The 17,262-nt window shown below is 39.4% G+C and overlaps 1 protein-coding gene across 2 annotated transcripts in view; it reads right to left on the reverse strand.

Moving 5' to 3' along the window:
* The window catches only part of LOC109036788 (uncharacterized), a 125,423-nt gene that overhangs the window by 49,254 nt on the left and 58,907 nt on the right, over positions 1 to 17,262 (reverse strand). For both annotated transcript variants that reach the window (XM_019051162.2, XM_019051161.2), the window contains one exon: positions 9,181 to 9,332. The gene's annotated coding sequence lies outside the window, so the exon portion shown is untranslated. The remainder of the gene's footprint in view (positions 1 to 9,180; positions 9,333 to 17,262) is intronic.

A 17,262-nucleotide genomic window follows, 5' to 3' on the forward strand; every position in this document is an offset into this window, starting at 1 on the left:
GTCCAAAGTGTGCATATTTTTATACAAAATTTTCACAAAAATTTTGTTCGCGATTTAATATATAATATTTGAAAATTTCGAGGAAATTTGTGCAGAACTGTCTTGACAAACACATGTTTTATCCGAGGAGATTTGGCAACTCTCGAATGTTCATACGGCGTTTTCCCTTAGCACGGCAGAGCTGTCCTGCCGCTCAAATTGCATAATCGTTCGAATGAAAGGAGCACTCATGATTTACGCATTTATTTCCCTCGCGAAAATTATCAGGAGCTGTTCTCCTCACTACATATGTTGATATGAAGCGCTGTCACCGATTCTCGTCAAAAACAAACGGAAAGAGCAGAGATTATGTCAGAATTGGAGTAGAAACATCGTGCTCTTACCGCGGCTACTTCCCAGAAACCAGGGTATCGATTCGTTTTGTCGCCCGATGTCCCGTATTCGCGATTTTTCGCGTTTTCCTCCAAATCAATTTCCGCAACAAACGAAATCAAGCGCGAAACCGGCCGCCGCACAGTGGATCGAGTCCGTAGGAGAGGTCGGACAAAATTTGGAAACTTCGAACGCTTATAACTCCGATTGTACAAAACTTTAAGGCTCTGAAAGGGGTTTCATTGGTTTCCTCTTAAAATTTTCTTCTGAAAGCACCCCTTGAAATTTAAAATTTGACGAAATAAACATCAAAATTCGCAGTTTTTGTCAAATATTTCATATTCGACCTCTCTAATTGACTTGATCCACTGTGCGCTGATCGTGATTCGGGTTCAGCGGAGTGGCATGGCTTGCGATGAATCGATTGACCTGTCATTCAACCCTATTGAAAAGGATCGATTATCAGGGCGTTCGCAACGAATTGATGGTTTACCATAACTTCAAATGGGAAAATATCGATAGTCAATTACTACGCCTCGCCGATGTTCGGGTTCTATGTTGTACGGCAAAGGAGATGTACACAGAGAAAAAATAATCTTTTCTTTAAAAACGATCCCGGAAGATTTCAGGCCTCACCTGATTTTTTAGTCGTGGTTGAAATTACACTTTCGAGCTATCGATTTTATCGGATTCGATAAAAATGCAGCATGGTTATCAGGATGCTCTTCTGCATTACTAGAGAAGTTAACAAGCCCCCTTTCTTTAATTTTATTACTATTCTTTTCCACAGCAGGACCGATATTATTTCCTATCTGTGGCTGTTCCATAAACGAATGGCGGGAACAATAATCGAAAATGATTTTTTGAAACAAGGCATGGCTATCTCAACTAGAATCGATTACTCATAATGGATTTAAATGAGGAAAATAGTTACTGAAATCGAGAGGTGCCTTTGTTTCCCATGTTGGAGAGCTTTAAGAGAAAAATCAGATGCAAAATAAAGCATATGAAGAAGGAAAAGATAAGGTCAAAAAATTAAACTGTCATGCTTCCATTATCCAGCTCAGCCTCTTGAAACAGCCAAAAGTCGACTCAGTCACCTTCCTCATGGACTACATTATTGCATTACGTAATTTTTCCTTGACATCTTCTGCAATTAATACTTTCATCCTTAAGATACTCATTTGCTCGGCTTAACCGGGAAGATCGAATTTAACCATTCGAATAATTTGGAGTCATTTTAAAGGGAGAATAAATCCACTAGGTCTCATTTAGATCCTTCGGACCGAGAGAGGATGACCGCATAACTATAAATAGATAAGGGCTGTTGCCAACTTTTGATGATTATATCACTTGTTGCACTTTGTGCAAGTCTTGCCATGATATACGTCTAAATTGAAAATACTAATTTAAAATTGACCTCATGTTTAAAAATGAGTAAATAGGTTTTATTTCATGATTTCAATGTAATTCCTGGTCCAAAAAATCAATTAAACAATATTTTAAATCTTTTCAAATATTCTGCTAACAACGTCCGCCATTTTTCGGGGTCCAAGAGGCCTAGGATGGCTGAGTCAACCAAAAATGGATCCCTTGGTTTTCCATTATCTCCCGGCAAAGGTCCTTCGAATTACTCAACTGGACGTATTTAAATAAATGAGGAACCATTTCCATTGTGACATGGACCCTGTGACCTATAAAAATACAGTCATGGCAAGGCCCTTGGCCCATTTCAGGGTGGTAAGAACTGCTTTCTTTTGATTTAAATACGTCCAAATACTTGCAATGATGAATTCAGTGTTCGAAACTCACAGGCGCCAACAGGCAAAATGCGCCTAAAAAATCGGCCATTGCGCCTAAAAATGAAGGCTCTGCGCCAACGTAGCCCGTAAAAATTGCCCCCTAAAAATCTGAATTTTCATATCAGGTGATTATTCGAAATTTTCAGCACTACAAGTGAAAACTTTTTCTATTCTTCACGATTTCATCCTTTGCATTTGCTTTTGTCTTCCCCCAGTGACAGCTACTTACTAGTTATCTGTTACGAAAACATCTTGCATCTAACTTTTCACTAAATGCGCCGTAATACGTAGGCAAAAAGGTAATTTGGCCCCTACAAAATCTTCAATGGCGCCTTAAAATCAGGCTTGATGCGCCACTTGGCTCCTAAAACTCAAAGGTGAGTTTCGAACACTGATGATAATTATGGTCAGTGCTGAAATAGTTGAAATCAAAGTTGACGTCGATGTGAATTTATTAATATTGATATTTAGTAAGAAATAACCGGAAGCTGGTGTTAAATTCTAACGGGCGAAGCCATTTGAAATGCAAATCCAAGAAGCAATCGCGTTGTCTGATATTGAGGCGCACAAACTCGTTCCGGTCATCGGAGGAAGTTGTAATGGAGCTAGCTTTTCATATAGAGCCTCGGCTGGCAGCGGATTAAAAAAAGAGCGACGCTTTGGTTTCCTCTTTAGAAGAAGCCTACTGTTCTGAACCTATGTCCTTAATTTTTTGACGATTTGTTTTTTCCCTTTTTTTACCGCAATCGCATTCAAGGGCCTCTTCCAGTTCCGGATGTTGCTTGAAATCTGAAAATTCATCTTCTAGATCTGCCGTGCGACGCAAAAACGCCGTAAACGCCATGTTACATTTTTTGGAAACAATGTATCATAGCAGGAAAACTTGTCTACCTCGGGACAATGTTTTTACACAATTCTTTCGCTAATAATATCAAGCACTTAACTTGAAAATTTGAGGTGCATAGGTAAAACAGTTTTTGTTTTATAAAGTGTTCACTTCCAAAAATTGAGGGAAAATATTGATGGATTTACGGCGTTTTTGCTTAGCATGGCAGAGATGAGGCGCAGACGAGACTGCAGCTTTTTGAATGAGGAAACAGGGAAATCTACTGCGGAAATGAATTCGAGTAATTAATCGCTGAATAAAAATGAGGATTAAGAGAGGACGAATTGTAAATAAAGGCGTGTCATTTTGATTTTCAGAGAATGTTAACGGTTGATGGAAAGCTAGTCATATTTTTAACAGTTTTCAGTTATGGTCAATGGCGCACTACATGGAATCGATGATTGCTATGGGCTACATTACGGAAAAATTTCAAGGGGAAAGGATGGGCTAAATTTTGCTAAAGCGGCCAAATTTGCGTGGGAGGGGAAGAGAGACGCAAAACCAAAAAACGGAAAGTTGGAATTTTTTTAGCCAACGTGCTTTAAAAATCAGCATAGAGCTGGAAATCTCAATACAGAGGGAAAAAGCTCATATGAGCACAATTTTCCCTCAAAGAGATAAAAAGTTTGTGAAAACTAAAAAAGTCGAGGAAAAATGCCCTAAATCTTTGCCAAATATTTAAGCATTATTCTTAAAACTGCGCTTCTTTACCCATAAACTTCAAACCACTAGAATTCCGGCAAGATTCAACATATTGGAGCGTTTTCTGTGCCATTACTTTCATAAAATACTTCCTCTGAGAACTGACACCGATACCTCAATTTTTAGCTTGTTTCAATTTTTCGTCAAGAAAGTTCCATTTCCCTTGGACGGTCTCATACTGCAAATAATTAGTTTTATACTAAACAAGTTAATGTTACTAGTACTATTCATACCATACTCCTATATCGTTGAATTCACTTGTTATTAGATACGAACACGACCATATCTTGTCTGTGAAGCCAACTTTTTTCCGAAGACGGGGGATCTATTTTTAAGGCGCTCAGACAAAACATCCAATCGTTAAACAGACATGGAGGATCCCAACACCAGCTCGATAACTACTAGGCCGGTCAAAAACCTGTCAAAAGTCACAAATAAATGATGCAAGGACCCGAGAGCAACTACCGAAAATTAGTCAGATTTTATCGGCCGTTCGTCGCCTCAAATGAGGTTGTAAGAAACTCAATAGTTGTAAAAAACGGTCGGGGGATGAGGTAAAAACTCGGTTGACATGCCCAAAAAAACCACTCCATTTTTTCCCCGTAGCTCATCCGCAGTTCAAGGTCAAGCCAATACGAGGCAGATTCCGCCCAGATGTAGATAATCATAAACGACGTCTCGGGCCTATGTTGTCTTGTTAAAAGTTTTCGATAGTTTATACGACTTACAAAATGCAGGTACCGCACTTTTAATGATGATGAACCACTAGACGAGGTACGAATTTAAGTTCTATTTTTCTTCTTCAAAGTCTCACGGAGAACACGATTTGCGCAATGAAAATCACCAAAAAATTAACGTTTTTATTTAGCACACTGGAAAAAAACACATTGGATCTAGAGTCCAGATTCTTAAAAACATCGACAAGAAAAAATACTCTTGATTCAATCAGATTTAAGCTTAAATCAAGAACCAAGCCTTTAAATTTGAGCGGATTTTCTTTTGATTTAAGCTTAAATCTGATTGAATCAAGAGTCCTTTTTCTTGTCAATGTGTTCAAGAGTCTGGACTCTAGATCCAGTGTGTTTTTTTTCCAGTGCACAGGTCCCAAAAAATTTTTATTTTCACCAAAAAAAGAGAAAAAAGAGTCCATGTAGTGAAATCGTGCACTACTTAGATTTTGGTAGACTCCTGAACAGCAAGAAACAACTGTGCCGGAGTTCCTAGATTGAAAATGCTACACTGGAAAAAAAAACACATTGGGTCTAGAGTCCAGACTCTTAAAAACATTGACAAGAAAAAATACTCTTGATTCAATCGGATTTTTGCTTGAATCAAAACGAAATCCGCTTAAATTAAGAGGCTTGGTTCTAGATTTAAGCTAGATTCTGATTGAATCAAGAGTACTTTTTCTTGTCGATGTTTTTAAGAGTCTGGACTCTAGATCCAATGTGTGTTTTTTTCCAGTTTACATTTTCATACGGCAGAGGCTTACGGTAAAGTTTAGTGTGCAATTAACTCAAACTCTTACGTTATGGTTTTGAGAAACTTGAAAAACTTTTTCTTACCCGGGCGTTTAAGTCTCCACGGTATATAACAGCTACGGAGTATGAGAGGACATAAAGTTAGGTACATTTTCTCTCGGAATTTCCTCAATGCATGATTTTCCTCCTTTTTAGAGAAACAACCTTTAAACCTTAGAGAAACTTCTTCTTGCTTGAGCGTTTAAGTCTCCACATTTTAAAATCTTAATTTCAGATCATATTTTTTTTCACATTTATCGTCCGAGTTTAAACTCTTAGAGTTGCTAATCAACATATGTTTAAAAATTCACTGAAAGTTGTTCTGTACATGAATTATTAAGCATTTTATGATCCCGAATTTGCAAGACATCTGTAAGCTCACATTGATTGATTTTTTTTCTCGTATGTGTTCATAACTTTAAATGAAGGATACGTTTCATCCTACTTTCTGCTCGATTCAATGAATGTATTACGATTAATTTCTTCATTAACTCGTCTGTTTGATAATTAATTATTATTCACTCATAATACATGATATACGTAAAGGAACGTCCATTCATTTCTTACTTAGAGTAGCAGTTGATGTCAGTAAATCATAAAATGTATAAAGGCACCATCAAATACGATTGATCAATCGCTCTTTAGTTACAAATCACGTCATTGATACTAACATAATTCGGTAAGTAAGGATTTAAAATTAATCGAAATTAAGTTACTACCAAAGTCATACATTTTTTTACTGTCTAGTTGATTTTAAAATTTTGCGAAAAATACGATGGTGTTGCCGATTATTATTAAAATCAATTTCCAAGTAAAAAAAGAAGGTATTGAAGCTAACAATAAGTTCATGATAGAGATGTAATCCTGCTTTAAAATAGAGTCTTCCTCTCCAGTTAAATTCTCTATATAGCAATGAGGTAGCACACAGTAGCCTGATTGCCATGACTGTGATCTAAAAATTACAGCTCTTGACACATATGTAGAGTGACGTCTTTATTTGATCCCACTAAGAGGGAAATAGAGATAACATTAGGACTTAAACGTTTCCGCACTTGAGTGCATGATAAGACGGAAGAGAGGAAAACAATTCTAGATGGTTTTAAGGGTTCTTGCGGTATAGTTTGGCAAATGATTTTCATACGGCTGATTTTGCGTCAGAGTATAGCCATTAGGTACTTCTTAGTGGAGGAAATTATCTAAAAGACTTGTGAAAAGACTCCCTTTTCCTCAGGATCGTCTTATGCACAGAGGGAGTGAGAGCCAGGTATCTTCCAGAAAAATGATCCGGATAAACGCATTTCTCATAAAGCGTATTCCATTGTTATCTCAATTTTGAAATATTTTCGAGGCTTAGAAGTTGACAATTTAAAAACAAAAAAAAAAAAAAAAAACAAAAGAGAGAGAGAAAAAACAAAAAGCTTAATCAGGGACCTCGCGAAAATTCGTTACCGTCCGGCCGAGGTATCAAGCGCCATGCGACGTTTACAAATTTCCGCCGCCATTTTATTTTTTTCAGAAAATTTTTTGGTTGAACCTGTTTGAAAATTTCACTGAACTTTACCGGTAGCACCAAGGCAATTCAGTGAAATTTTCGGACAGCTTCGTTGAGCAATTTCTTTGAAAAAAAACAAGCGGGAAAGTTCTAATACTGTCGTATTAGAAAAGCGCTCAGGTGTTAGTAAATGTATTTAGTGAAGAAAGGACGTATAAACTCCGTCGACTTGGCTGGGAAATGGAAATAAAACATCAGCTGATAGCAAACAAAGGTTACCAAGGAAACCGTAAACGCGTATTTTTGTTTCCCGAAAATGAGCTCACCGTTGAGCTCATCAGGCGCGTTTTTTTTAGGCTTCATTTGAGTTCAACGATCAATTTCGATAAGAATTACTCTACCGCTAAGAAATTTTCTTATAGACAAACGATCGAAACTACCTGCGCATTACGTTAAAAGCATAAAATACAGTTTTCACAGCTTTATTTATTTTAAAAATGGACCCCCCCCCCCCCAAAAAGCCTACACATCGATGAGCTGGTGCGCCATTTAAACGCATTAGCACTAGTATACTAGTACTCAGAGGCAAGTCGAAATCAAAAAGCGCTGCCTATCGGCTGAGCGCTTAATAAGATGGCGGCAGAAATTTTTAAACGTCGCGTGGCGCTTGTGATACTTCGGCCGTAAGGTGACGAATTTACGTTAAAATTTCGGAGTCCCGTCTATTCTCCCTCATCAACGACAAAAAACCATTTTGTCTCCGGCAACACCGGTTCAGGTTCTCAGAGCTCATGAACCGTCGAGCAAAGAGCCAATCCCTCCTCTGAGAACCCGAGCACCGCGCGCGAGCAATAAAAAGACCTCATAGTCTAAGTTCAGTGCAAGTTCACGAGCAGTTTCTCAAGGTCCCGCGGGAAAAGTTCAAGAACCCAGCCTCGAGCGGTGGAGAGGATCTCAATCCAATGCATCTCAATGGCCAGGAGCGAGGCAAGAATGATCGATTATCGATATTTCCCCATTTGAAGCTATGGTGAAGCATCGATTATAAAGGTACGCCCTGTCTATCGATCTTTTTTCATAGGTTTAAATGATGGCTCGATCGATAGATCGCAAAGCTCGCCACGTCACTGTCGGATCGCGGGGTCGGGAATATTTCCCAACCCGGTCGGTATCGATGACCGCTGGCCGTGTCAAAATTTTGAGTTCGGCGGAAATTTTAGAGCCCAAATGCGGACAGTCACCTCTCGCCCTCTGAACCTTGACTTGTGTTTCGGGAGTGTTGAACTCAAAGTCACTGCGCGTGTCATTCTTAATCGCGTAAGACATAGCGGGTATACTAGATTCTTGGTGATTTTGACCATACGTCTAATAGATCTATACTGCCGTGCTAAGGAAGAACGCCGTATGAGCCTTCGGAAGTTGCCAAGTTTCCTTCGATAAAAACCAAAATCATTGGGAAAATTGTGAATGTTTTTTTCCGAAACTGTCAGACAATTTGGTACGCAATTTGATCTGCAATATTTTAAAATTTCAAGGAAAAATATATGTATAACTTTCATCATAAATACATGTTTTATTCGGGGAAATTTGGCAACTCTGGAAGGTTCATACGGCGTTTTTCCTTAACACGGCAGTATAGTAGACGTATTGTTATCACAAATGGGAATCTAGTACTTGCTTTAACTATATTTCCTGGAGAGCATACTACAGCTAAACAGTCCAATACCCACTAACATTCTTTTGTATCAGCGTCTTGTGTTTGGAGCTAAAAGCTATCGGATTCAGATGTAATTCTATGGCCTTTATTTGTACACTGGAAAAAAAAACCACATTGGATCTAGAGTCCAGACTCTTAAAAACATCGACAAGAAAAAATACTCTTGATTCAAAGAGGCTTGGTTCTTAATTTAATTAAATCAATCAGATTTAAGCTTAAATTAAGAACCAAGCCTCTTAATTTGAGCGGATTTCCTTTTGATTTAAGCTTAATTCTGATTGAATCAAGAGTATTTTTTCTTGTCAATGTTTTCAAGAGTCTGGACTCTAGATAAAATCTGTTTTTTTTTTCCAGTGTACGTAAGTCAGATTATCGATGGCCAAACTGCGAGTCCATGTATCTCCGTTGCGGTTCCAAAATTTCCGATCCTATTCTACTTTTTTCGAGAGAAACAAGCCAACTTTGCAGCTTAAAATTTTTGAAGAATATTCTGCTATAATCCAGAGGAAAAATCAAGGAAGTTCTCAAGAAAATACAATGTGTTTAAAAAAAAAAAATAAATAGAAAGATAAAATCAAATAAAAAATAAAGTATTACAAACAATAGAATCGCCCCAGTTCCCTATATGCCTTCTTAATCCTACCGTTTTGTCTATAGATTTCATTAGATAAAAGATAGGTAGAGTTTACCTTGAGTCGTTGATGGTTGGTGCGGAGGGAAGACGGAGCGGGAGTGCCCAAGCTCGTTATATGAGTTGCGTCTGAAAAATCGAGCGCAGCATAGTTTGCCACTGCCGAGCCAGCTTGATCCTCGATCCAAAAAGGATGCAACAAAAATGCGCCTGAAAACATACAAAAAATATATCCTGTAAGGAAAAATTCTCTGTAAAAATGTGCATAATTTTATACGATGTTTAGTCCCTGAATAGAGATTTACCTTGAAAGCATGTCATAAAATAGGAAAACAATCATATGCAAAAATGCGCCTAAAAACAAACAAAAAAATATATCCTGTAAATAAACATAGTTTCTATTGAGTTAGAATAGCTGAAGTACATCAAAAAACAAAAGTAAACGTCGCACGGTGAATCGAGTCAATTTGAGAGTACGGACAAAATTCGGAAACTTTATGAGCTTTTGACTCCGTTTATACACAACTTTGAGGTTCTAAAAATGATTCCATTGGTTTTCTCGTGAAATTTTCTAACCCAAAATTGAAAGTTGCCACTCATAGGTTGTTCAGAATCGCGAGAAAAAAAAAAAAAAAAAAAAAAAAAAAACCGGACACATTTTGTTGTTTCGAACAAAACACGTCTCTACTCTACGTCACTTACTACACCGTCTTTCTTTATCTAAACCCGCCCCCCCTCCATTTCTCTTTCTCATTTATCCTTCACATTTCTCCTTCACATTAATAACAAACTTCTGTCTCAATGACCACCAACTTGAAGCCTCCCCCGCAAGGAGCTCCTCCGCCTCCTCCACACCACCAATCTGTCAACAGTGACCGCGGACGGTGGACACGTAAATTAAGCAGGTTTCTATTCAACATTCACAAAGAGACTTTAACGCGCGATAAGGACTCTAGAGAGGAGAAAGTTCCCGCTCAACACAACGAATCTTGGACGGGACTTTAAAGTGGAGGTTGAATAAGACTCCTCAACTGTCCGGCGACGTGCTCATAGAGATGGATACTATTTCTCTCCCCTCCCCCCCCCCTTTCGCCCTGCCTATCTCTGCGCAGCAATTAAACTATATAACAGACACAAAAGAACGTCCTGCCCCACAGTAGACCGAGTCAATAGGAGATGTCAGAAAAAAATTGGAAAAAACGCTTATCACTCCGTTTAGACAAAACTTCGAGGTTCTAAAAGGGGCTCCATTGGTTTCCTCCTGAAATTTTCTTCAATGGAGATTTTGCATGTGTGAGGGATTTGCGATTTGACTGTTGTTCCTTATGTAAAAGTTTGCGAGAAACACGATGGTGCCACTGATTTTCTCTGAAATCATCTCCCAAGCTCAAAAAAAGCTCTCAAAGTGAGGCCAAAATGGAGGGGATATCCCGCCCTACCCTGAGAGTCCACCTCTACATCAAAACGAACTCTCCCTCCATGCAAGGATAGGGAGCAAATACATTGATAGGGCTGCCACTGCCACTTTATTCGGGGACTCCAAAACTGAAAACACGGCAACCCTGCTAATGTATTTGCTCCCTATCTTCGCATGGAGAGAGTTTGTCTTGATATAGAGGTGGACTCTCAGGATAGCGTGGGATATCCCCTCCATTTTGGCCTCAACTTGAGAGCTTTTTTTGAGCTTGGGAGATGATTTCAGAAAAAACCAGTGGCACCATCGTGCTTCTCGCGAACTTTTACATAAGAATTAACAGTCAAATCGCAAATCCCTCACACATGCAACATCTCCATTAGCACCCCTTGAAATTTAAAATGTGACGAAATAAACATCAAAACTTGCACTTTTAGCCAAAAATGATATGCCCGACCTATCAGATTGACTCAGTCCATCGTGCGCCGGTTTTCCACTCATTTACATGGGCACATACAGCCGTGCTGAAGAAGACCGCCGCATGAGTCATCAGGCGTTACCAAATTTCCTTCAACAAATAACGAATTTTCAGGAAAATTTAGGAATATTTCTTTGCCACTATTTCAGAGGATTTCGTCCGTAATTCGATCCGGAAAGTCTGAAAATCGCGAGGAAAAATATTCATAACTTTCTTCAAAAATAAATATTTTCCGAGAGGAAATTTGGCAACATTCGAATGCTCATACGGCGTTCTTATTGGGCACAGCGGCGCACCGGGCTTCTTGTTTCGGGTGGACCGCGGAGAACCGCGTACCTCGCGCAGGGATCGCTACGTGCGTAGGCGGTTTTTGCTCGGCACGACGGAATGGTTTAATTAATTGCACGATGGAACGCGGCAAAGCGGGATTCGCCGAATCGGGGAGACACGCGCGAAACCGTATTCCGCGCGCGAATTCCGACTTTTCGACCGTTTCGGTGCACGCTTGACTAATTGATGAACGCGGAACTGTTTTCATGCGTGCACTGGATCTGTAATCGAGGGGCAGGGGGCTGCAACCAGGCCCGCCACATTCTATCTCGGGCTCTGGTACCAGCTATGAGGTCCGGGCCCCAGAACTGGCACCCCCCCCCCCCTCGAAATGAAAATTCCCGCCAATGAAAAATGGCGAGAATTTCAAACTTAGCAGAAAATGGTGATGTTGCATGTGTGAGGGATTTGCGATTTGACCATTGATTCTTAAGTAAAAGTTCGCGAGAAACACGATGGTGCCACTGGTTTTCTCTGAAATCAACTCCCAAGCTCAAAAAAAGCTCTCGAGTTGACACCAATATGGAGGGGATGTCCCACGCTATCCTGAGAGTCCACCTCTACATCGAGACAAACTCTCCATGCAAAGATAGGGAGCAAATATAGTAGCAGGGTTGCCGTGTTTTCAGTTTTGGAGTCCCCAAATAAAGTGGCAACCCTGCTAATGTATTTGCTCCCTATCTTTGCATGGAGAGTTTGTTTTGATGTAGAGGTGGACTCTCAGGGTAGGGCGGGATACCCCCTCCATTTTGGCCTCAACTTGAGAGCTTTTTTTGAGCTTGGGAGTTGATTTCAGAGAAAATCAGTGGCACAATCGTGCTTCTCGCGAACTTTTACATAAGAATCAATAGTCAAATCGCAAATCCCTCACACATATGCAACATCTCCATTGAACTGAGCGGGAAATGTTGAATCATGGTCTGTTAGAAGGGTTAGTGAATCGAAGGTGTGCTCCTTTGCATCGGACTATCCAAAAGCGACGAAACTCTCCGTTCCGTTTCGTTGCAGACTTGGCATGAAGTTTGAAATAAACGCCGATTTTTTTCATTCGATTCTTATTGGTCCAATCGCTCCCGGCCAGAGGGAGATCAGACAAATGAGAGCCGGGTATGAAAATCTTATCAACTTTTTTGGTAGTTCTTTTGTCGATGCGGGCCTAGGAGAGCGCGAGGCGCCTTCTGGGGGTTGCACTGAAAAACAATTCTCGGTGTTTTTACCAAGGTCCGTTGGTACTTTTACCATCCCACTTTTTTTTACTAATTATTGTTAATTTTACCGAGCTGGTAAAATTACCTTCTTGGTAAGCATACCTAAAAACCGGCATTTTTACTGTTTTTTCAGGTAAGAATACCACTTTTATTGGTAATCGATTCCCGGTAACTTTGCCATTTTATCTCGGTAATTCAACCACAGTCGATAAAAAATATTTGCGTTTTTACCAAGGTCCAGTAAAATTGCCAAGAAAGTTCAATAATTTTACCGAGATTTCTCGGTAAAATTACCAATTCCATAAATGGTAATTTTACCAAGAAAAAACTGGGATCAGATGGAACCCTGAATTCTTGGTAATTTTACCCTTTTCTTAGTAAATACACAGATATTTTTTTTTCAAAGTGGGCAGCGTAGCGGCCAGGGGTATGCTACAGCCCCCTAGTATATCATATGATTGACGTGGTTATCGGTATCGATTATTTCCGTAAGGCTCACGATTCACTATCATGTGACAATTTTGGTCCCATTTTCTTCAAGTGCCCCTATATTTTAAAAATTAATTGGAAGAACAGTTTTAGGCATTTAACCTGAAAGCTCTCACCTCTCGTAATTTCCTCGAAGGTTACACAAAGCGCTTAAATCCTTAAACCCTCGCTAATGAGACAAAACGGCACATTAAACCGATTTTCAAACAGAAATAAATTTCAAAGTCTCGAGTGCCACACAAATTATTGCTTGTTCGCGCTATAAAATACCATAATTAAAATTGCTTTAACAAGAAGCGCGGCTGTAGATCCACTCACAATTGAGGCCAAACAAGGAAACAGCCTCTTAAATAAGTCTAGAATTTGCCTATCGCCGAAAGTTCATCAGCCATGCGCACGGGAGGTGAACGTCAGCAGTCCTTTGCGTGCTGAAGAACGCCGTATGAACTACAAGTATTAGAATGTTGCCAAACTTCTCCCGATAAAATATTTATTTCCGAGACGACGTACGGATATTTTTTCTTCGAATTTTCCAGGCGCGCTAATTTGAATTACGAACAAAATTCCATGAAAAATTCAAGTTGAAGACCTCACAAAATTTCTTGGAAATTCGTGTTTTATCAAAGATGATATGGCAACGTCAGAATGTTCATACTCCGTTCTTGCAGGAACTACGAGTATTAGAATGTTGTTAAACTTCTCCCGACACTGGAAAAAAAAAACACATTGGAACTAAAGTCCAGACTCTTAAAAACATCGACAACAAAAATACCCTTGATTCAATCAGATTTAAGCTTAAATCAAGAACCAAGCCTCTTAATTTGAGCGGATTTCCTTTTGATTTAAGCTTAGATCTGATTGAATCAGGAGTCCTTTTTCTTGTCAATGTTTTCAAGAGTCTGGACTCTAGATCCAATGTGTTTTTTTTTTCCCAGTGGGTAAAATATTTATTTCCGAGACAAGTTACACATATTTTTCCTACAAATTTTCCAGGTGCGTTAAATGAAATTGCGAATAAAATTCCATGAAAAATTCAAGGTGAAAACTTAACAAAATTTCTTGGAAATTCGTGTTTTGTCGAAGATGATATGGCAACGTCACTGTGTTCATACGTCTTTTTCCTTAGGACGTGACGTGAGTCCTCGGGTCCGTTTTTTTATTTCAGGAGGATGAGTCGCTTATTCCAACTGAATAAAACACCGAGACAGACGGTCGTAAAAATAAACGACAGGCATAATTCGTCGCTCGATCGAGAGAAAAAAACCCGCTTGATTTCACTATCCCATGAGTCCTAGGAATAACGGAACTACACCGGCATCAGGACTCGCACTGATATTCGAATACGCGAGACCAGGTTAAATAATCGTTACGTTTGCGCGTAGCCCCCGAATTAATACATTTTCAATTACGGTCTCAACAGAGTGGCGACTGCATAAATCAGAGCTGAGTTATTATGCGAATGAAGCTAATTGTCCTTGAGTAATTGAGGGTAATTAGGGATCATTTCAGGATGGAAGGAAGGTCAGGTTTGCGTTTCATGAAGAGCGGTCCAGCTGGAGTCAGTCGTCATGAATAAACAGATCAACGGCCTCGTTTTCAAACAACGGTGTTTCAACTACTGTGTGTACATACGCGCCTCGATGATGGGATTAGAGGGATCGGCGAGAAAAAGAATTCGCCTACAACACACATGAGCGAGGTAACGGTGCATGTATGTGGAGGGCCTTTGCTCTACACATTCGATCTTGATGTCAATTATCGTTGATCATGCTCAGTAAGAACTGAATTATCTTTATATGTGTCTTGCTAATGAAATACTTCGCCTGCAACGTGCAGGAAGAAACAACGGTGCGTTCTATCATGGGCCTTTGCATGCACTATTATAGATCGTAGTTTCCTGGAAGAAGAGAAGTAATACCATTCAAAGGTTGCAAAATTGCCACAAAAAATTCTTTTTTCTCCAAGAACGTCCCTGTGCAGTTTTTGTCTAAAATTTTGCTGATTTTTGCACGGGATCAGTGAGTTGAAAAATCAGTGAAATTTTCAGTTGGAAATGCCCAAGATTCACAGTCAAAGTTGCCATTTACGAGGGGAAATTTGGCAACATTGAAATGTAGTTGCGTTCTTTAGTGAGGGGAACGACAAATTATCAAATGGGCATTGATTGTGTTCAATCCGAACTTAAGTAAACCTGTATCGACAGTTGTTAAATTTGAATGTTTAGGATCCCGCGGCAAAAGTTCGATAAGTGTTCAAATTTCAGAAGCGGATCCAGCAATTTGGCTGCACAGGATTTCCTCCATTTAAGCCCATGTTAAATAATCGATTCTTGTCGGAGCACCTGGCCCCTCCGGCAATTTGATACAATGCCAGAGGTTTGGAGAAAAAACAATGTCAAAATTGGGAATACATTTTTACCTCTGATAGTGAATTGATGTTACATTCATAAGCTTTCTTGGTTTCTTTGAGACGTCTCAAAATCTTCACTGCTAATCCATACTTAAGAGAGGTTACCATTCAGTGAATTTTCTGGAATTTTTTGTTTTCAGCTTTGTAAAATCATGAAACGGATCCAATGAAAGTTTCATCGAATTCCGTTCAATCGCTTTAATTACAATGGATGAAACGTTAGCGGAAACTGAGACACCGCAACCAAGAAATGCCTTTTCTGCACCCAGCGCTTCCATTATAACCTTAAAATTATCGAAACCAGACAATCAGAAAGTTTAAGTATGTGGAAACCAGACAATCAGAAAGTTTAAGTATGTGCGACTTAACGGAAGCCTCAGGTCATCTGTAAACTCTGAACAACAGAAAACAGGAAAGCAAAGTCTGAGAGCTGTCAACTGGAGCAAGAACTAATTACCTTCTTTAAAATATAATTTAAAGTTCAGCTGTTTTAGCTGTTCTTTTCCTTCTCGCTAAAAAAATAATAAATAAATAAATTGAACTTAAAAAATACTTTTTTTGGTAGTAAATATCAGTAATGTCAAACGAGCTGAACACCTGGAGGCAGGTGAAACATTCTGACCTATAGAAATAAATAAAAAAAGATAATGCTGCGTGCAGCAACCTGAAATGGACCGCGTTTAGCAGAAAGGGACCAAGCCACATCAGCTATTGCCAAATTTAACTGGATAGTTTTTTTTTTACAAGAGAACATGTATGCGAATTCCATTGAAAATTTTAGGGAATTCGCTTCGTGGTATGCAGAAGATTCACTGAAATTTGCACAAAAATTCGAACGACCGTTTTTATGTAAAAAATTAAATTGCCTAATTAAATTTGGCAATAGCTGATGTGGCTTGGTTCCTTTCTGCTGAACGCGGTCCAAATGTCATGACAAAATTCCGAAGTGCTGACAGGTAAATCGCACACCTGACGTACGGATACCGAGAGAAATATGTTTAACCCACTTAAAACGCCCGGCGCAACGTCCAAACATCACAAAACGGACGGCGATCGAGGAAATAAAGGTAACTGGGTGAACAAACTTGGTCGACATCGTAAATTGAGATCATTGTGTTACACACATTCCCGATTGGTGAGTGTGTTTTTTTTTTGCGCGCGACATGCATGTTGCGCAAGAGACCTCGCGACAAACTGCATTTCCGGTTGTATAATCCTCGGACGTTGGGTTCATAAAAGTTTATGCGATCTCGGTCACCGCTTGAGGCGGCGCTTAACGCGGATAGAATGTAGGTGAGTAGGTATGGAGGTCCGTTTTTGTGAAAAAAAGAGCACTATAAAATAAAATAAACACAAGGAAGAAACAGTCCGCAGCCAAGAGCAGTGAAAATATGTATGCAAGTCAACTATTCAAGGCAGACGTAGAACCGATCACCTTCGGTTTTATTCAGCAATATAAATAAATGCTGGAAGATACGTAGATATATGCTACGAATAGACGTGTAGATAAATAAACAACAAAAAAATTGGGGGGGGGGGGGGCAGGACCCGCTAGCCGATATATAGATAGAATAAATCATGCGCCGATATTTTCCAGACATGAAACTGGGAAGTTCGATCGGCAATCTATTTGTAGTTTCCATTTATGTATCTCGTATTGCGATAGCCTTCGAAATGGGAAAAACGCATGAGAGTAATATAGCATTAGTAAAGGGTGTTGCAAGTTGCAAGAGGATGGCTACGATTTCCATCAACAGTGTCTTATTTTTAGTGTAATCACAAGAAATATAGTGAAAAGTGAGAACGCCCAAC

The sequence above is a fragment of the Bemisia tabaci genome, chromosome 6 (assembly GCF_918797505.1).
Source record: "Bemisia tabaci chromosome 6, PGI_BMITA_v3".
Lineage (NCBI taxonomy): Eukaryota > Metazoa > Arthropoda > Insecta > Hemiptera > Aleyrodidae > Bemisia > Bemisia tabaci.